Here is a 21,826-nt window from a genome sequence, read left to right as displayed (position 1 = left end):
CGTGTGTCTAGATTGAAGGCGCTCCTGGTTCTTCTCAACATGTAGGCAAAGTTTGGATGGAGTGACAATAGCGTTACAATGCTTTTTAAGTGATCTATTACAATGTGTTTACTTGTATAATTATTTGATAGATTACTTACATAAGTGTACCACATTTTTTTCGTTGTGTAGATTGCTCAAAGAGCACATAATTCCAGCTGCTAATAATGTGATGCCAAATTCTAGAGAGGAAGCAAGAAAGATCTTACAAAACTTGGGGATGGATTACAACTCGATTCACACTTGTCCTAACGACTGCATTCTTTTCAGAGGGGAATACATAGACATGGAGAAGTGTCTGAAATGTGATTCCGAGATATATCGAGTAGATCTCCACGGAACAAAACTTTCACAAAAGGTTTTGCGACATTTTGCTCTGCTTCCTTGCATCAAGTATTTCTTTGAATGTAAGTCCATGGCTGCCCTAGCATCAGGGAATGAGGAAAATAAATCTTCGGATGGTGTGCTGTCGTGCAGCTCCGCTCCCATGCAAAGAAAGATGCCAGGAAAATGCACATTAATTTTGTTTGAAGATTATATGTTTAATGAACAATGATTAAGGGCTGGTTGCAGGCCGAGTTCAATGCAAAATGTATGTCAAATGTGGCTAAAAGAGCCAAAACATGCTTTAATAATGCTAAAAAGTGTTATGCTAGAAGTGAACATGGATAGGGTATTGTGCCATAGAAGTGCACTGCTCGATGTGCTCTACCGACCTGTCTTTATGGCTTGTCGATTGGAGCTACAGTAAAGAAGTTATGGCAATTCGAAGTTTAAGTCAATTGCAGATCCGTGCCGGGTTGGGCAACAGTACCTGAGGGGATAAAAATGAAGTAAATGCATCAGGCTGAAGTGCTCGCATTGTGGAGCATGTCGCTCTTTTCAGATAAGAGATTGGACTTATGGTTACCAAATTATTAATTGTTTAAGATTTACCGGGGGTCGAGTCCACATTAGTCAGTCCACTCGGTTGGAGTGCCAACACTGCTATGGTTGCTGAAGAAAACTGAGTAACTTGGCAGAGCTTCGTCGATATGTATGCAAAGGTGGCGGCTGTAGAGAGATGTTGGTAACACTAGAATGGTAACCTAACAGGACATAAAAGTGTCCTTTCAGGGTTTTGGGAAAAATTTCCAAAACCATAGTAGATCCACTCATTTTGAAAAATTCTTTCATGAGCTTATAGTTCAATAACTACTACATATGGAAAAAATGAGAAACTTGTAATTTCTCTCATCCCTTGGTCACTACAAGCCTCTAAAGTTAATGGACCAGTGCATTTTGCCCAAAACAGCAATTTCTTACGGTTGATTGCATATAAATAAGACTGGGGATTTTTGTAGGACATGAGATAAAATGCCCCGTTAACTTCAATGGGTTGGTGACCAAAACATATGGTTGCTTTTACCTCACTAATTTTTTTTGGTAAAAAAAATTAGGTACAAAAAAGTTGCATTTTTGCCATTCTGCGGACCTATCATCAAAGTTTCTATAGTCACGCTCAATACAGATACTATATACATGTTTTCTTAGTTTCCTTTGGGCCTTTGGATTCAAAAGGATCCATGGAGCATGTCAAAAGGATAATGGATCTCTTACAATTGGAACCTTGGGGGCAATGATAAAGTGCTAAATACAACAAACATGAAAAAACTGGGTTTAGCATTATGACCTCTAGAAACCCATAAAAACTACTCAATATCTAGCCAAGTTTGTAGTCTATGATTAGATATGGTTACTACCTACAAAATACACACAATTGGCCTAAGAAACTAGCAATATTGAGAAAGTTATACTTGCTACTCTAAAATGTATCGTATTCTTGAGCAATCAAAAAACTCAACCATCATCATATACTATGCTATGTAGCATATTAGGTCCCCCAAAACTCAAGGAAGATTAGCTTTGTGTTATACATTACACTTACACAATCAAAATTGAATTTGGATATCAAGAAATCCCCCAAAAAAATCATAAAAGTGCTACTTTTGGCCAAAAAACAGGATTATGCAATTCTTATAAATTGGTCATAACTTTCAATTTTAACACTTAGCTCTCCCTACAAGCATCAAAACATGTTGAGAACTATGAAGGCCTAACCTCTAGCCATCTAAACCTCACAAACATGAAGTTTAGAGTGGTATAGTTGCCAAAAATTGAAAAAAGGCCAAAAACAGGACCCGTTTTTTCACACAGTTTAGGTTCAAAAATGTTGTGCAAGAGTAAGGTTAATGGCGAGATCGATACTCAAAAACAAATTCTAAGTTTTTTTCAGCTCATAAGACAACTTTGTGGATATATAGCACCTAGAAATTCATTTTCATACTCTTCAAATAATTCAAGCAAAATGGTCACTTAACCGGACACAAAAGTGTCCAAGGACATAAAAGTGTCCTGTTACCATTCTAGTGTTAATTAATGGCAATGCTTTAATCAGTATGTATGCCGAATGGGGAGGTGACAAGGCTCCCGAGTGTTTGGAAGTGCCTTGGCTGATTTGTATGCTAAATGTGATGCCTTTACGAAGGCTGACCTCCCCAAATGATTGAGCCTGGTGAGGTTTTGCCGATAAGTATGCCAAATGTGGTGCCCTACAAGGGCATTAACACCCTCCAAGCCCAAGCTTTAAAACCACCCGCCCAAGTCAACCAAAGAGTGGCCGCCCATTGTAAATGGGGGCTCACCTAAACCTTAAGAGGTGTGAAAAACAAAAGGGGAAGCATGGCGGCAGCGCGCAGAAGGCGCAGGAAGGAAGGAAGAGGAGGCGCTGGGCGCTAGAGTGATTAGACGCGCATGATGCAGAAACAAAAAGTGATCACAATGCCGGCGTGAAGAGATTTGGTGCCACTGCTGCTGCAATCCGTGCTGGTCATCCGACGGCCTTGCCACGTCACAAGGGGGAGGACCCATTAGTGACATTGCTAATGGGTGCCTCGGTTTTTTTAGCAAAAGGAGGGCCATGCAAAAAGAAGGAGGAACGTGCGGTTCAAAAGCGGGGGAGAAGCTTTTTCTCTCCTCTTCATAATGGAGGCCTACTCTCTTAAGCTCTAGGCTCTTAAGCTCTTGAGATGGAAAAGCTCCATAGCCTTAAGCCTTCATAATCGAGTTCTTCTTCCCTATATGCTTAAGCTCCATAGCCTTAAGCCTTCATAATCGAGATCAACTTAAGCTCTCTTCCTCCTCACGAGAAGAGAAAATTGGGGAATACTCTTAAGCTCTTAATACATCCTCTTAATCTCCATATACGAGCCTCCATAGCCAGAACGAAGCCTAATCTCAAACTGTTAACATTGTCCATTCGAATCAGGAAGCACAAGACAGAGTAAGAAGAATTCCATCAATTTTCTGTTTAGCACCTGGTTTTAGCCAGGATTTCTTCTTGTAAAGAGCATTTAAGATCCACTAGTGATCGATTAATCGTAGATTTTGTCAATTAACTGGGGATTAAATGGACTGCCTGTTTTAAATACAGCTGTTGGTAAATTGTATGTGCTACACCTTGTTTTCCGCACCTCTCACAGCCAGGGGCCCGGTGCCTTCCCGGCTCACCTTTCGCACAATTACCCCAGACAATGCTATGGATTCCTCCAGATTGCGCAGCGTAGAAACATAGAGATGAAACATGGCCGGATTTTGCCAGGGAAGCTCAAAATTTGCACCTAGGCCTGGCTATGGATGGCGTAAATTCATTTTGGTCAAATATCAACATCTTATAGTGTATGGACAGTTGTCATCCTCAACTACAACATTCCTTGTGGTTGACTACCAAGAAGGGGCACCTGTGGCTAAGCTTGATTGTGTCGGGGCGGTATAAAGTGAAGAATATGGATGTGTATCTTCATCCACTATTGGAAGAGCTACAACAATTGTAGATTGGCATAAAAGTGGTGGATATGAGCCGACACATATATCAATGGAATGCTTTGATCAGAGGCATTCTAATGTGGACCATGCATGATTATTCCGGACTAACAGAATGCTCAAGTGATTTACACTCAAACTCACACTGTAAATCTTGGTTTTTCTCAAGCTTATCTATTGTCATGTGTGTACATGCAAGGCTTCAAACAAGAGGATACAGAGCATGTGTCACATGTGGACCAAGACTGAATGCACGTCGGGCGTCCTCATTGAAGAAGCAAATCTACGAAGGTCATCAAGCGTATCTTTTAGAGAATCATGTGTTACAAGAAGGCTTTTTGGGAAGAGAGCCACCGAGGATGGCTGCACAATCATGGTTAGAGAAGAAGGAGATGTGTGATGAAGGTTTGCCCCCAGGGATGAAGAGACTCTCTCTATGGTATGAGTTACCGTATTGGCCCCAACTCATGATCAATCACTTGCTCGATCCAATGCACATATTCAAGAATGTGGGTCATCTGCTATGGGACCATCTGACCGGCAAGAAAGATACTTTGGGAGCCAGGGTTGACCTTGGAAATGTGGATCATATTCGATGGATCGATAAAACTCCCTAAAGTGCATGGATTTTAACAAGAGCCGACGAACGCAAAGTAAAAGAGACCATTCAATCTGTGCGGACCCCCACTGGCGTAATGCACTCGCTCTAAACGTTTTTCACTAAAGAAGGAAAGCTTACCGGTTTGAAGTCACACGACTGACATAAAATGTATCAAGTATGTTTGAAGTGGAATATATCATAGTGGGAATTGTGTAAAAAATTTGTGTGTGGACTTTAATATCATTGCTAGACGTGTTTTGTAGTTTATTTTACAGGTGGCCATTGAGGGATGTTTGTCTCCTGACGTCCGTAACACAATCTATAAACTTGCGAAGTTGTCGCAATGGATCTCATAAAAGGAGATCAATGTAGACTCCATCCCATTCTCCAAACTAAATGATGCGGAGGTTGTGTGATAAACGATGCGGAGGTTGTGTGAATGTTTAAGAAACACTTGCCTACTACCATGCTAACCGTTCAGGTACATCTTCTTGTTCACATAGTTGATGAGGTGGAAGTAGCTAGCACAATACATTCCAAATGGATGTTCTTTTTAGACGTTTCATGAAAAAACTTAAGGGATACGTGCGTCAGAAGGCACGTTCGAAGGGTAGCATGGTAGAAGGTTTGCTGGTATCAGAGTCCCTAGTTTACATTGGAGAGTGGCTAGATGGGTTTGATAAATCCCAGGACACACTATGGAGAACCATAGATGATGAGCGCATATCAGAGATTGTCATGTGAAATCTCGATGTTGAGAAGAAGATGACGGAAGATCTAGATGCTAAAATCAATCAATTTTGCATGCTTCACAATCCAGTGATGCAAAAGTGGATTTCACAATACGAGGATGCAAAGCAAGAGCGACAAAGGGCACGGATCGAGTGGAGACGGGGAAGACCACCGATGCATTATCCGGCGGGTCTGGAGAGCCTTCCAACATTTATGAGCTTAAGATGGTTGCACAATCAATTGAAAAATGCACAACAGTGTGGTGAAGAAGTGACTGAGGAGGAGTGGGAGTACTCTCTGGGTTGCACGACCAAGGTAAGTTTGCAATGTACGACTAGTGACTTTCTAGATGTTTGAACGGCCACTTATAATCTTTTTTGGTTGTAGTATAAGTCATACACAGTAGCATGGTGTAAAGGTCAACACTTTAGGGTGGAACAGATCGACAAAAAGTGTTTTACTCAAGATTGTGGAATCATGGAAAAATTTGAATAGTTTAGTCGACGACGGTCCTCTGATGTAGATCGTGTGGTGGAGGAACTCACTAACTTCGGCACGCTTCAAGATATTTTGAGGATTGATTATAGAAGATTTTTTGTTGACTTGTTCGACGTGCAATGGTTCAAGATAAACATGGAGGGTGGCAACGCTACTGTGCGCAAAGAAGAGTCTCCTTTCCTTGAAGTGGATTCAACTAAAAAATGGACCGACCTAAGAGACACTTTTGTACTACCCGAGCATTGTGAACAAGTAAGTTATGTGCTTGGAAGCTTTCCAATTTTAGAAGTAATGTTCTTGGAAGCTCTCATGTAAGTTATGTGGCTCTGGCAGGTGATATTTCATCCTACAAAGTCTGCATCAAACTGGTGGTACATCATAGAGGTAGCTCCTCGTAGTGCATGGATGTATGAGGGCTACCATGTGCCAATCACAACGGCATCAATAGAGGAGATTGGAGAAGATGCTCAGTGAGAAGCCGCTGAGGTGGTGCCAGACGAGCATCAATCTGCTACTCTCTATGGGGTGTATGCAGAGGATCTACAAAATGAAACGGAGGACATCTGCCTAAACAGAGAGCTCTATATAGATACAGGGAGCTATGATGAGCTATGCGAGGATGAGAGGGACCTCTTAAAGCCATAAACATTGTATTTGAACAAATTTTCTCCGTTTTATAATATATATTATATTCACGTGGTTATACTTGAGAAATTTAAATTGTGTTTAATTGTCATTGCGTTCACTCCAGGTACGTATGCTCTAGGTATGTTCTCACAAGCAGAGACACTCCTCGATGTGTCGTGAAAGTCTGATATGCCGACGAGCACTACGCTCGGAGTGCAATGGAGACTGAGGTTGCAATCGGGAAGGAGGTGATCTTAACGTCTCTTTCACCCGATCAACTAGATCTAGTGGATGGGCGAGCAACATCTATGAGGAGAGACGGATCACATCCTTCATGATTTCAACCTCAGTCTCCATCGCACTCGGAGAGCAATACTTTTACAAGATGCATAGAATGCACACGGGAGACATATTCACAAGAACTTCACAGGAATCTCTCTACATAGGAATCCCTTCCCCTTTATAAGTCCTCTCTCCGTCTCTCTCTCTCTCTCTACTTGTCCATGTTTTCTTCTCCATTCAATATAAGATTAAATGTTCGTGTGTTTGATGCAGGTATGGATGATGATGAGTTTCTTTCTTCTTTGTCACCCCAGTAGAGGCAGTGGTATGAGGATTGTCATCGCTCTGGAGCACCATCACGTCGTTCTACTCCTTTAGCATCTCCCTCTGTTTTGGAGCATTCAACGCGCTCCAAAGCTTTGGTGTCAATGCGACAATCTTCACAATCATCTAGGCACCAATGCTCTTGTGGTGGAGGCGGCAATTGTTGTGGGGATGCCATCGCTGATGCCTCGATACCACCTCGTGTTTGACGAGGCTCTTTACCTTCCCCTTCTTTGCCCGCCCCCACACCAGCCACGGCATCACCATCTACGGCGGGTTTTGCGCAGCCATCGGCCGTTCCTGACTACACACCACTACTTACTCCTCTGGGAGTCACCCCAGGCGACACTCCTCGCTTCGAGGCTCAGACTCTAGTGGAGAAACTTGACGCCCGTACCCCCATCCACATGCCACTAGAGACCCCTGCCGAGACACCCACGTTCACACGTCACAGGCGAGAGGGCTTACCTTACTCCATCGACTTCAACGGCGGCATCATCTTAGATGATAAAGGCAAGAAGGTGATCTCACGCATACGCATTCTTTGTTGTCAGGTGTTTAGACACTACATAATAAACACCTTGGGTGAAGTACCAAGTGATTTAAAAGACAGAGTCATCAGCATGCTGCGTGATGAGTTTCCCGTGTCAACACGAGATGACCCCTTCAATGAAGACCTGCTTCAAGGTTTGAATGCGTGAATACTACAAGCACAAGCGTTCTGAAGTGAAAAAACCAATAAAGCATGGGTGGAACAGACCAGATTGGTTGGCCAAAAAAGATTGGAAGAATGCGAAGTGAGCAGCGTGAAAGAATCCTAACAAGTGGAAGCGACAAAAGGAGTCAGCCAACAAGGCACAGTAGAGGTAGGGAGCTTGCACCACTTGGGGAGCGGCCGATGGGCATCATTTGAGGCCAATTTTGTAAGTGTTTTCGGATTGTTATTTAGGTTTGGTAGTTACGTCTATTTGTACTTTTAAATTCTAACATAATGAATTCTTTGTATGTTTTGAATGGTGGTCGATGACAGGATGTGACTCCACATTGTACGAGCACGAGTACGTAGACAGAAAGGGCTTAAACGCCCTGATGGACATTCTGAGTTCTCGTGGTGGCATGGTTAGTATTAGGGTTTACTCTTTTCTATTTGGTTATTGTTTTGTAAATTATATGTTTATACTTACAAAAAGCTTTCTTATTGTTTTTTTTGCAGAATCCGACAGATACGTCGCTTGGACGCAGTGAGATGTTTGATTGGACGATGTCAGTCTCGCCGTAGCTAGATAGAATTAGTTTCCTTTTGTCATAGCATATGTATCATGAGATGACGTGTATACGTCGTTTTGTAACTATTGAAAAAACCATTTATATTTTCTCAATAATGACAATGGTGTTGTAACTATTACATTTGCAAAGCTTAATAATCAAGTGATTTTGCCTACGATGTGTACAATTGTCATTGATTTACTTTCATCAATTTACTGTTGTCAGTTTTGTATTTTATTTTGGAAACAATACTATGGATGATGGAGTTAATGGTTATATTGTCTTGTGGGTGACTACTTTGGGTCTATACCTTGCACTTTCTTTCAAAGGTGAATCTTTATCTTGGATTCATTTAGGTTTACTCTATTATTGAAACATTCAATATGGTTGATGGGTGGCAAGGCTTTCAATGTCCTGCCACCAAACTTTTTTACTCTCGGGTGTCGCTATAAGCATCGTTATATAAGGCTCTGCAACGTCGCTATAAGCATCGCTATAGGTAGCCTCTAAGTGTTGCTATAAGCATCTCTATATAGTGATGAGTATAGCAACGCATATAGCAACGGTTTTAGTGACGCTTATAGCGATGTTCTAATATCGACGCTATTACCCAACGTATAAAAACCCAATGTATTTTTGTTGCTTAAAATGTCACAAGTGCACACAACCTCTTGTAGTGTTTTGCAAGATCCAACGGTCATTTGATAGATTATTATCCAAGGAATGTGACCATGCAAAAAAATTTAAACTTCAACGGTTCATTTTTTAAAGATCTACCTTAGAAAATAACAAAAATTGCTTAGAGGAACTTGATATAGTTTTTTTTTAAATCTAATAAATAATGTACATTGCCACTAATTTTGATTTTCATATATGTCATAATCTTAATGTAAGGTCCTCAGAGAAAAAAATTGAGTCAGTTTGAGTAAGAGAAAGACACTTTTTCATTGTTTTAATTTTTTTCACTTGCACCATTCACTTGAGGTGTGCCTCCTTAGGTTTGGTAAAATACCAAGCCTATACATTTTGACACTTGTCAACCAACCATGGCTTGGTTCTACTCTCCCATTCCTCGTTGGCTAGTCCACCTCATACAAGGAGGCCGCCATGTCACCAAAGGTCATGTCATCACCCCATCTCACCTTCCACATCACCACAATCAATATTAATGTTTGACCTTAACACTTGGCTTGCCATGTCACTCTAATTGCACACTCATAACCCTCCATTGCCACCTTGCATGCCACTTCACCTTAAGTGCCATGTCATCCACCACCTCATATGCCACGTGTAAGTATTGCTTGCATGGCTTGCAATATCACTCGGCACCTCAAGGGCCACGAAGCATGCCACTTCGACACCTCACCAACTTATCAACCTAGTTTTTTGTCACCTAATCATTACATGTCACCATTTTGACACATCATCATATACCATGGTAGATGAGGAGATCCCTTTTGCTATCTCATCTTTCCACCTATGCATTCCATGTCATCAATCATCCACATCAGGTTGCCACATGGATGACCATGTCATTCATGCATGGCCACCTCAATAGCCATGTCATTTTCTAATTTTAAAAAATTCATGTAATTAAATTAAAAATCATGATACCTCAATCAAATTATTTATGTGAAAATTCAAGCAAAAAATATATATTTTTCTGTTAATTTTTTTACTTTTTTAAAAGTATAAATCAATATAAAATTCTATTTATTTGAAATATCATTGGATCACAAAAGAATAATTTTGATTTTTTAAAAATACATTTTGGTTTACTTATGTCATGAAATTCATAAGGTAATTAGGAGCTTATTTAAATTAATTTTCTAAAATAGGATTGGTGTAATCTTATTGAGATTTCCCCTTTTTAAAATACACTATGAAGCAAAAATAGGATTGGTGTAATCTTATTTTCTAAAAGAGGATTGGTGTAATCTTATTGAGATTTGCCCTTTTTAAATTACACTATGAAGCAAAGGTATAAATACCCTTTTTTCTTAAAGCACTATTTTTTTGTGAGTGAGTTTTGGAGCCCTCCATGTCTTATTGATACAATAACTAGGCTATTCTAACTATCATTTTTATAAGTGAGCATGGGTTCATAGTCACGAAGGTCTCAAAAGCGCGATTGACAACACAAGGATCCCATCCACGAAGCTCAAACCCTGGAGGAAACTGCCCTTGCGGAAGAAAAAAGGAGAAAAGCTCAAGAGTACAAGCAACAGTTAAGAGAAATACTACATTTAGATGTGTCAAAGGAGCCCATTACCCTCCCTTCGATCGAGGATTTTGATGTTGTTTCCACGCATGTATCACCTTTTGAGCGCATGAAACTTCTTCTCTCCCTCTTTTGCCTACCTTTCCTTCTACATCCTCTATGTTGGTACCCATATCATTGAATTGAGCATCCATACTACCACCAGCACATGCGACACCCATTGGCGAGATCATGCCTCCCACGTTGGGTGTCTTACGACCCATTTTAGTGCATAGTATGGGCCTTAAAACCCCAAACCACATCCGATGGATGTGTAGCTTTGCATGGCTGGAGAGATGATGCTCAATCCTACTCTACAAAGTCTCACAACCATCTGATATGGTTTGGGCAGACAGGTCAACCTATACTATGCGCTAAAATGGGATGTATGAGCCTTATGTCCCATTTTGACACATAGTATGATCCTTGATCATCCATACCATATCGGATGGCTATGTAACTTTGCAATGGTGAGAAAATGGAATTTATCCCCACCCATGAAATGTTTCACAACCATCCGATATGGTTTGGGTGGACAAGGCCCACACTATGCACTAAAATGGGTCATATGGCTCATTCAACCCATTGTTGCTCATTATACGCGCCTTGACCGTCATCAATACCATATCGGATGGCCACAAGACTTTGCACGGGTGGGGAAATAGTTCTCACCCCCATCTGTACAAATCCTTTTGGCCATCTGATATGGTTTGGGTGGTCCTAAACCATACTATACACTAAAATGCGATGTATGAGCCATACGACCCATTTTAGCGCATCGTATAGGCCTTGACCACCCATACTAGTTTGGATGGCTATTCCAAAATGGCACACATGGGTAAACAATGCTCATCCCCTCCCATGAGTTTTTTTCTGGCCATCTCATATCGTTTGGGAGGTCTCGATCCATAATATACGCTAAAATCGATCATGTGAGCCATACGAAACATTTTAGCACATACTATGGGCCTTGATTACCCAAAGCATATTCAATTGCTATCAAAATTTACATTGATGGGGGAATGATTTTCAGTCCCACTTGTGAAAAGTATCACGGCCATCCGATATGGTTTGGGTGGTCATGACTCATACTATGCCCTAAAATGGGCAGTATGAGCCATACGATCCATTTTAGCGCATAGTTTGGGCCTTGACCACCCATACCATATTGGATGGTTGTGCAACTTTTCACGGGTGGATGATTGGTGCTCAATCCACTAATGCAATATTTTAGAGTCATCTGATATGGTTTGGGCTGCCCCGACCCATACAATGCGCTAAAATGGGTTGTATGTCTCATACAACCCATTTTAGGACATAGTATGGACCTTGATCACTCGTACCATATATGATGGCTGTGAATTTTGTATGGGTGGAGAAATAGTTCTCAATTCCACATGTACAAAGTCTTGTGGCTATTTGATATGATTTGGGCTGTCTCAAATCATACTATACGCTAAAATGGGTCCTATGGCTTATATGGCCCATTTTAGCTTATAGTATGGGCCTTGATCGCTCATACCATACCACATGGTTGTGCAACCTTGTAGGGATGGAGAATGGTTCTCAAACCCACCCATGTGTTTGCGGGTCACCGTGACGGACATCCATAGCATAGCATTCAGGCATCAACATAAATATCAATACCAGGGAAGCGACTCGGATGAGGCATGGAAACTCACTAGGGTGTCAATCCTAATGAAGTGAACTCGAAGAGATGCAACTACTAACCCTACAAGAAAATCAAACGCACTAAAGCCAAGTAATCTACCTATGTCCTTCTACACAGCTCTATAGTCATCACGCCTGTTTACCATGCAAATCATATCGGATTCGCACGAAACTTGAAGGGAAGCTACATGGGACTATCAGGAGCATATCCTATCATTGTCACAGCATTCTGGATGGGTACATGGATCGCGATCGTTCGTCTTAAAGTACGCAAAAATAGTAAACGAATGATCCTAAAGGGTCATTTTTGGGTCCCTAAAGCCTCTCCTAGGGTCAAAACAACATAAAATATGCATATAAACACTCAAAACAACGATTTAAGACCACAACGGTTGCGTTTGATACCTACACCAAATCTTGAATGCTTACACTTGAATGGAAGAGAAGAGTAAGAAGAACAGAAGGCAATAAACAAAACTGAATTTGGATTACCGTAGCCACAATAGCGATGATTACAACTTGGAGCCAAGAGGTCGCTCCCTTTGTGTACAACAATAGTCACTTATCTTCATAATCCCCCTTTCCCACTAACCTTAGTGTATTATATACCTAGGGCTTTCTAAAGTGGCCGACAGCCAACTTCTCATGGACCTTTACATACATCATTGGAAAATTTACATCTTTGACTTAGACTTGACATAGACGATTGTCATTAGGCTTTTACAGGGTTTGATGTATTAAACATCGGAAAAATAATGTGACCACATCAAAACTTTGGTCGGCTGACCCAACGGCGCCTTGGCTAGGTGGTCACTTGTATGTGTTAGCACCTCCAAACACCATGAAAATTTTTGTGGCCAATCTACTGATATGGTTTGGGCGGTCTCGAGCCATAGTATGCGCTAAAATGGGCCCTATGACTCATACGACCCATTTTAGCACATAGTATGGGCCTTGAATACCCATACTAGTTTGGATGGTTGTGCAAATTTGTAGGGGTGGGTTGATGGTGCTCATACCCACCCATGAAAAGTCTCATGGCCATCGAATATGGTTTGGACAGTCAAGGCCCATAGTATGCGCTAAAATGGACCGTATGAGCCACACGGCCCATTTTAGCACATATTATGGGCTTGACCACCCAAACCATATTGGATGGTTGTGCCACTTTGTAGTACTCACCCCCACCTATGCAAAGTCTTTTTGCCATCCGATATTGTTTGGGCGGTCCCGATCCATACTATGCATTATAAATCTTGAACCCTGAACCCTAATTCCTTACCCATAAACCATAAACTCCAATGGTTGTGCAACTTTGTATGGGTGGAAAAATGATTTTCACCCCAACCTGTCCAAATTTTCATAGTCATCCAATATGGTTTGGGTAGTTTCAACCCATACAATGCGCTAAAATGGACTATATGGCTCATACAATTCATTTTAGCTCTAGGTATGGACCTTGACCGCCCATACCATATTGGATGGCTATGCAGCTTTGCATGGGTGGGGGAATGGTTGTCACCTTAAATCATGCAAACTTTCATAGGCATCTAATATATTTTTGGTAATCCCAAACCATAGTATGCGCTAAAATGGTCTGTATGGCTCATATGCCCCATTTTAGGGCATAGTATGCGCCTTGATCGCTCACCAGTCTCGATGGTTGTGCAACATCACATAGATGGAGGAATAGTACTCATCTCCACCCCCACAAAGTAAATTTCCATACACTCCGGTCTCATCGGTTCAGGGTGGCACAATTACCAATTTTTCAGCTTTGGGCCCTTCCTTATCGCAAAAATTTGGGGATTGTGCCACCTTGGACCATCGAGACGGATTGTGATGCCCATGAAACTTTGTAGAGACAAGGATTAGTATGCTTCTCCTATCCCTAAAAAGTTTCATGGCTATCCATTGACTTCTTGTCAGTCCAGGGTGGCACAATCATCAATTTTTTGGCTTTGGACTTGCCAAAGGTCCAACGGCCAAAAGTTGGCGATTGTGCCGCCCTGGACCGTCAAGACGGATTGCAATGCCCATGAAAATTTATAGGATAGACATTAGTGTGCTTTTAATACCCCTGAAAAGTTTCATGGCTATCTGTTTCCGTCTCCTCGGTCAAGGATGGCACAATCCCCAATTTTTTGGCTTTAGGCTTGCCAAACGCCCAATGGCCAAAAGTTGGCAATTGTGTAGCCCTAGATTGTCAAGACAGATTGTGATGCCCATGAAACTTTGCAAGGGCATGGATTAGTATGCTCTCCCTACTCTCACAAAGTTTCATGGCCATCGACTCCCGTCTTGTCGACTTAGGGTGGCACAATCTCTATTTTTTTGGTTTTGGATCCTTGACCTAATCGCCAAAATTTGGCAATTGTGTCGCTTCTGAATCATCGAGACAGATTGTGATGCCCATGAAACCTTCTAGGGTAGGGATTAGTGTGCTTCCCCTACCCTTGCGAAGTGTCATTTCCATCCGCTCTTGTCTCGTCATTTCAGGGTAACACAATCGCCTATTTTTTTGGCTTAGGGCCCTTGGAAGGGCCTAATTACCAAAATTTGATGATTGTGCTATTGTGGATTGACAAGACTAGAACCAATGACCGTGAAAACTTGTGGAGGCAAGGGAAGTACAGTAATCCTACCCCTGCAAAGTTTCATGGCCATTTGTTTCCATCTCGTCAGTCTAGGGTGGCACAATTACAATTTTTTTTTGGCTTTAGGTTTGTCAAAGGCCTAATGGTTAAAAGTTGGCAATTGTGTAGCCCTAGACCATTGAGACCAATTGCAATGCCCATGAAACTTTGCAGGGGTGGGTATTAGTACGCTTTCTCCATCAATGTAAAGTTTCATGGCCATCCATTGCCATCTCATTGGTAAAGGATGGCACAATTGCCAATTTTTTGACTTTGGGCTCTCCAAAGGCTCAATGACCGAAAGTTAGTGATTGTACAACCCTAGACCGTCGACACGGATTGTGATGCCCATGAAACTTTATAGTGATGGGAAATTAGTGTGCTTTCCATAGCCTTGAAAATTTTCATCACCATCGACTCATGTCTCATCGATTCAGGTTGGCACAATCGCCACTTTTTTGGCTTTGGCCCTTGGAAGGGCCTAGTCACCAAAATTTGGAAATTGTGCTGCCCTAGACCTTTGAGAAGAATTGCGATTCCAATTAAACTTTGCATGGATAAAGACTAGTGTGCTTCTTCCATCCTTGCAAAGTTTCATGGCCATCCGTTTTCGTCTCGTTAGTCCAAAGTGACACAATCGCCAAACAGCCAAAAGTTGGCGATTGTGTCTCCCTAGAACATCGAGGTGGATTGAGATGCCCATGAAACTTTGTAAGGACTGGTATTAGTGTACTTTCTTATCTTGTGTAAAGTTTCATGACCATCCCTTGCTGTCTTGTTAGTCTAGGATGACACAATCGCCAATTTTTTGGCTTTGTGCTCGCCAAAGGTCCAATGGCCAAAAGTTACGATTGTACTGCCCTGATCTATCGACACCAAATATGATGCCCATGAATTTTTTTTAGGATATCTATTAGTGTGCTTCCGTTTACCCTACAAAGTTTCATGGCCATCCATTGTAGCCTTGGCGGTCTAGAGTGGCACAATTGCCAATCTTTGGGCTTTGGACTTGCTAAGCGCATCCGAACAGGAAAAAGTTGGCGCTTGTGCAACCTTATACCAACGAGACAGATTGTGATGTCCATGAAACTTTTCAAGGGCTGGTATCAATGTGCTTTCCTAGCTTGTGAAAAGTTTCATGGCCATCCCATTGTCGTCTCGTCTACCCAGGACTACACAATCGCCACTTTTTTGGCTTTGGGCTTGCCAAAGGCCCAATGGCCAAAAGTTGGCTATTGTGCAGCCCTAAACAGTCGAGACAAATTGCCATGCCCCCATGAAACTTTACAAGGGTAAAGATTAGTGTGATTTCCTTGCCCGCACAAAGTTTCATTGCCATCCATTCTTGTCCTATTGGTTTAGGGTGATACAATCACCAATTTTTTATTTGTGAACCCTTGCAAGGGCCTAATCATCAAAATTTGGCGATTGTGCCGTCCTGGCCTATTGAGATGAATTGTGATGCCCATAACACTTTGTAGGGAAATATATTAGTATGCTTCTCTCACCTCTACAAAGTTTCATGGCCATCCGTTTCCGTCTCGTCGGTCTAGAGTGGCATAATCGCCATTTTTTTTGGCTTTGGGGTTATCAAAGGCTCAATGGCCAAAAGTTGGCAATTATGGGGCCATAGACCATTGAGACAAATTGCGATGCCCATAAAACTTTTTAGGGATAGGGATTAGTATGCTTCCACTACCCTTGTAGATTTCCATGAACATCCGCTCCTATCTTGTTGGTTCAAGGTGGCATAATCACCAATTTTTTGTCTTTAGACCTTGAAAGGTCCTAATCGCCAAAATTTGATGATTGTGCCACCATGGACCATTGATACGGATTGAAATGCCCATAGGAATTTACAATCAAGGGGATTAGTGTGCTTTCCCCACCCTTGTAAAGTTTCACGGCCATCTATTGTCATTGCGTTGGCGATCCAAAGTGGTACAATCACCAATTTTTTGGCTTTAGACTCGCCAAGGGCCCAACGACCAAAAGTTGGCCATTGTGCTGTCCTAGACCAAAGAGACAGGTTGTGATGCCCATGAAACTTTGTAGAGACAGGGATTAGTGTGATTATCCCACCCTTTCAAAGTTTTATGACCATCCGTTGCTATCTCATTGGTCCAGGGTGGCGCCAACTTTTTGGCATCGGGCTCGCCAAAGGCCCAATGGCCATAGTTGATGATTATACCATCCTAGATCGTCGAGACAATTGAAATTCCCATGAAACTTTGCAAGGGTAGGGTATTAGTGTATTTCCCCACCCTCGCAAAGTTTCACGGTCATCCGCTTCCATCTCATCGGTCCAGGGTGACACAATCGCCAATTTTTGGCTTTGGGCCCTTGGAAGGGCCTAGTCACCAAAATTTGGTGATTGTGCCGCTTTGGACTAACAAGAGGGTAGTGGATGGAAGTGAAACTTTGTAAGGCTAGGGAAAGCACACTAATCCATGTCCTTGCAAAGTTTCATGGCCATCCGTTGCCATCTCATCGGTCCATGGTGGCACAATCACCAATGTTTTGGCTTTGGGCCCTTGGAAGGGCCCAATCACCAAAATTTGGCGATTGTGCCACCCTAGACTTTTGAGACTTCATAAAATAAAACATGGGAAAAATGCGAACAAGGACACAAGGGCTAGTGAACTGCCAAATTAGAACAATACAACTATAATCATAATGACACAAAGGTTTGGTACAAATGGACTACATAAAGTAAAACATGGCAATTACTCTCACAAGGACACATCATGCAAATGTGTGTTACAATTGAACTGCAAAAATTAGAACAAAGAACTATACTCATAAAGATACATCATACAAAGGTGTGCTACAATTGAACTGCAAGAACTAGAACATGGCCTACCTACAATCATAAGCACTTATCGTACAAAGCTATGGTGCAAGTGAACTCCACAAACTATAATGAGATGACTATAATCATAAAGACAAATTCTGTAGAGGTTTGGTCACACAAATGAGCTGCATAAAGTAAACATGGAAATCATGATCAACACGACACATCATACAAAGGTTTGATACAAGTGAACTTCAAAAAATAGAACATGGTGACTACAATTATAAGGACACATTGTGCAAAGTTGTGATGTGGTTGAAGTCCATACTTGAACAAGATGACTATAATCATAAACACAATTTTTGTAGCGGTTTGGTACAAATGGAATGTATAAAGTAAAACTTAGGAACTATGTTCATAAGGATACATCTTACAAAAGTGTGGTACAAGTGAATAGCCTAAACTAGAACAAGGCAACTACAATTATAAGGACACTTGTGAAACAATAGGGTACAAATGGAATGCATAAAATAAAACATGGAGACTATAACCATATAGAAAATGCAATAAGCACAAAAATATATACAAGTAAATCAATCTAAATCACAGTATAAAGCTACATGCTCTATGTACGGTGTGAGTAGTACCCTAGCACGGGGGGTCTGCACTACCCTCTATGCTATGGTGCACTGACTGCCAGGTGTTGTAGTTTTCTTAGCCTGGGCCTCAGTTGTTGTTGAAGACTCTCCAACCTCTGTCGAGCTCTTTCACATTGGAGCTAAATCCTGGCAAGTGCTAGATACCGATTGGCTAGTGTGCGCTAGCCTGCTATTCCATCTCCCAAATTCGTAAATCTACATATACTCATGAGGTAAAATACGAGCAAGTACCCTCCGTCATCGCTCGTAGCTTAGCAACAAATATTGGGTCTGTAAAGTCTGTCTTTGGGGGAAAAGAAGAACCACCGAGTGACCTCCTTAGTGCTCTCTCTCTGGACTACTCTACGGCGATGTCCCACTATCAAAAGAACTCTCGCCTGACCTCATGTGCCTCTGTAATCCCTAGCATAGCATATGCAAAGAAGGAAGCTTCCCAGATGCCACCTCTCATAACCAGATCTTGATTAGTTTTCTTTGAGGTGCATTTAGCCACATAGAAACACTTTCCTACTCTTGTGAACTAGTGGATCACATTTTTGTCATGGGTCGTCACTGTTGCCCACTCCCATAGACATTACGCCGACATTTGACGGCCCATAAAATAGAACACCACCATTTGAGCAAAGCAAACTTGAAGGCTTTGTAACACTACCTCTGAGCCTAATTATACCTTCACCACATGTTCGTCTTCAACTCTGCTCCGACTAAGCCTAATCACCCCATGCAATATATCCTCTGTCATTGTGTGATCTCCAAAGTGTGAGGCTTCATGATTTTTTCCAAATTAGAGGCATTCGAATAAAAGTCCAATGTCCTTTTCCTTCTGTTGTAGTGAATACAAAGTCCGCTCTCAGTCTATCAAGATCTGATGGCTCCCTTTCCAAGCCATCAAGCTCTTTCGACATTTCCTACTATGGACCAAAAAGGAAGAGGTGGGAACCCCTCCCCCTGAAGTTCTTGTTGCACAATACCTTTTAGAAAACTTTTCAATAGGTTTCTCTTTAAACTCTAGAGCTACTTTGGGAAAGATTAAAAAAAAAATTTACTTTAGGAAAAACTTTGATTTTGAGTTACTTTAGGAAAAGAAAAACTTTAAGTAACTTGACAAGTTATTTTTATACAAAAAAATAAATAAATAAAGTAATGTAGCAAAAACATGACCGCCAAGGAGGACAGTGTCATGTAGCGCGACGAGCTACATGGCAGCCCGACTTTGCAGGTTGAGTTTTCCATGTCGATCTAGTTTTGAGCACCACATCAAGACACCATGTAACTCATCAAGTTATGTGGTGGCTTGACGTGGCACTTGAAGTTGGATCGACGTGGCAAACCTAACTCACTAAGTCAGACCACCATGTAACTTGTCGAGTGAGGTGGCATTTTCCTCCATGGCGGTGTGTGTAGTCGAGGTAGAAGGAAACACGTGCCATGTCCTCGAGTTATGTGGTGGCTTCAACAAGTAGCTCGGCAAGTTTGGGACAAGGCTAGGTAGGGGGTAGTGGTGCTTCAGGATCGAGAGTATCTCGTCGAGTTATCACATCGTGGATGTCACTCTTGGGGGGAACTACAAAAATTGGGTACACCTAATCATACACACACCCGTATGTGCTATGCTATTGATGGATATGCTATATTGAAGGTTTCTCTTCAGGCAGCTCTATGCTAAATACTCCAGGCCAAATACAAGGCTTTCTTGAAGCAGACTATTCTATGGAGACCTCTCTAGTAGACAGTGGGGCAACTGCTTATGATACAAGTGTTTCAAATGGTGGTATATATTCTGATAATGTGTACAAAGTCCTATGGATATAGGGTGATAAAGGACCATGCTATGAATATCTACAAGGGGCTTGTTTCTATGCATATTGTGTAGCTTGGTGGATGGCTATGCTCTATGTTGTATATTTGATTCAGGAGATGATGGTTATTATCCAGGGAAAGTGGATGCTCTTGTCTTTTACCTAGGGGATAACAATTATCTCTTATGGCAAGCAAGTTACTTTATTTTTCATCTAGGTGAAGTTCACACCATGCATGAGAGGGAGCTCATGGATTTTCATTTGACCTTGAAGGATTGTGTGGCTGATGATTTACTCTTTCTCTCAATATCTATACTAGCTATACATTTAATATATATCATTTCTTTATTATGCAGTTTCATTATATCTAAATAATGCTATGGTTGAGCATGAATGATCAACAAGGGGGTGGGAAATGATTGTGCAACCAAAATTTGTCTACCTAGGGAGAGGTAGGAAGTAGGTATATGGAGTCAAGAAAGATAATGGTAAAGTGTATATAGGATGTAGGGTACAATAGGTGTCATCAAGATATGTATGCCAAATGTGGCATTCAATAGGTGTATACTAGTTTTCAAGCTTTTCTAGCTAGGGAGTCTAGAAGTGTTGAAGGTTGGTCAATATTGTTTGATGGTACCATGATGGGTATGAAAATTGATTGCTCCAGTTTGGAAAGTTCAAATTTCTTTATGTGCTCAAGATCAATGTCTAGAAGCTCATCAATCAGGAACTATGGTAGACAATTGCATCTTAGAATTGGTGGCGATGGAGGCAGTCATACCATTCTAGGAGAGGGACTTCGCACCTATCCATTTTTGTAGAGTTGATCATGATCATTTGTGGCCATGAGCCATCAGCGCCGCACGGGAAGGAATTTTACATAGTTTGGTCATGTATCACCTTATAGGGTTGGCTGCTTAAAATATAAAGGGGTGGAATTTTCATGGTGGGGCAAGGTTGAAGTGAGGAAAGTCTAAAGGAGGAAAAGGGCCACCATGAGACATTGGACGAGAGAAATCTAAGGAGGGCTACCACAGGCAAGTTCGAGTGAAAGAGGGAGAAGCTTTGAGTGATCGCACATTGGTAGAAGGAGTTAGCGCAACAAAAGCATAGGGAGGATGCTACACTATTTTTAGGTGGGGGCCGCCAAGAATGAAAGAAGGAGAGTTGGGACATGCTACAAGTGGAGTGCAATCTCCAGGGCAAAGAAAGGACAACTAGGAGCAAGGAAATTGAAGGGACCACCACTGTAAGGCTGCTTGAGATGAGAAAACAGAGCATGATGGTGGTATTTTTGGGGCACTATTGTACAAAAGTTGAGAGCACGATTGAAAAAGAGAAAAAGAGAAGCTACAAGGTGCTAACTAAAGGAACTGGCCAAGAGCAATGAAAAGGGGATCTTGGCCAGAAGGAAGCCCCAAGGGAGGGATAAGGAGCAAGTTATGGACTTTTTTTTCTTCAACTCGTGAGGTCATGAAAAGGGGAAACATATGTAAGACCCAAGGATGATTGATAGCAACAAGAAGAAACAAAGATACGACTCCATGATTGTACATCCTCCTTTGAAGCATTTTTCCATGATAACATCACCTCTACTCTCAAATTTGTGTTAATTTTCTCTCTCAATTTCGTGTCTAATTGTGTGTTCGATACGTAAGTGTGTTCTGCGTGAGTCATGTTTGCACAGAGAGAGAGAGAGAGAGAGAGAGAGAGAGAGAGAGAGAGAGAGAGAGAGAGAGAGAGAGAGAGAGAGAGAGAGAGAGAGAGAGAGAGAGAG

Source organism: Adiantum capillus-veneris, chromosome 22 (genome assembly GCF_014529385.1).
Source record: "Adiantum capillus-veneris isolate H3 chromosome 22, ASM1452938v2, whole genome shotgun sequence".
Classification (NCBI taxonomy): Eukaryota; Viridiplantae; Streptophyta; class Polypodiopsida; order Polypodiales; family Pteridaceae; genus Adiantum; species Adiantum capillus-veneris.
Note: the sequence above shows the minus strand (reverse complement) of the source record.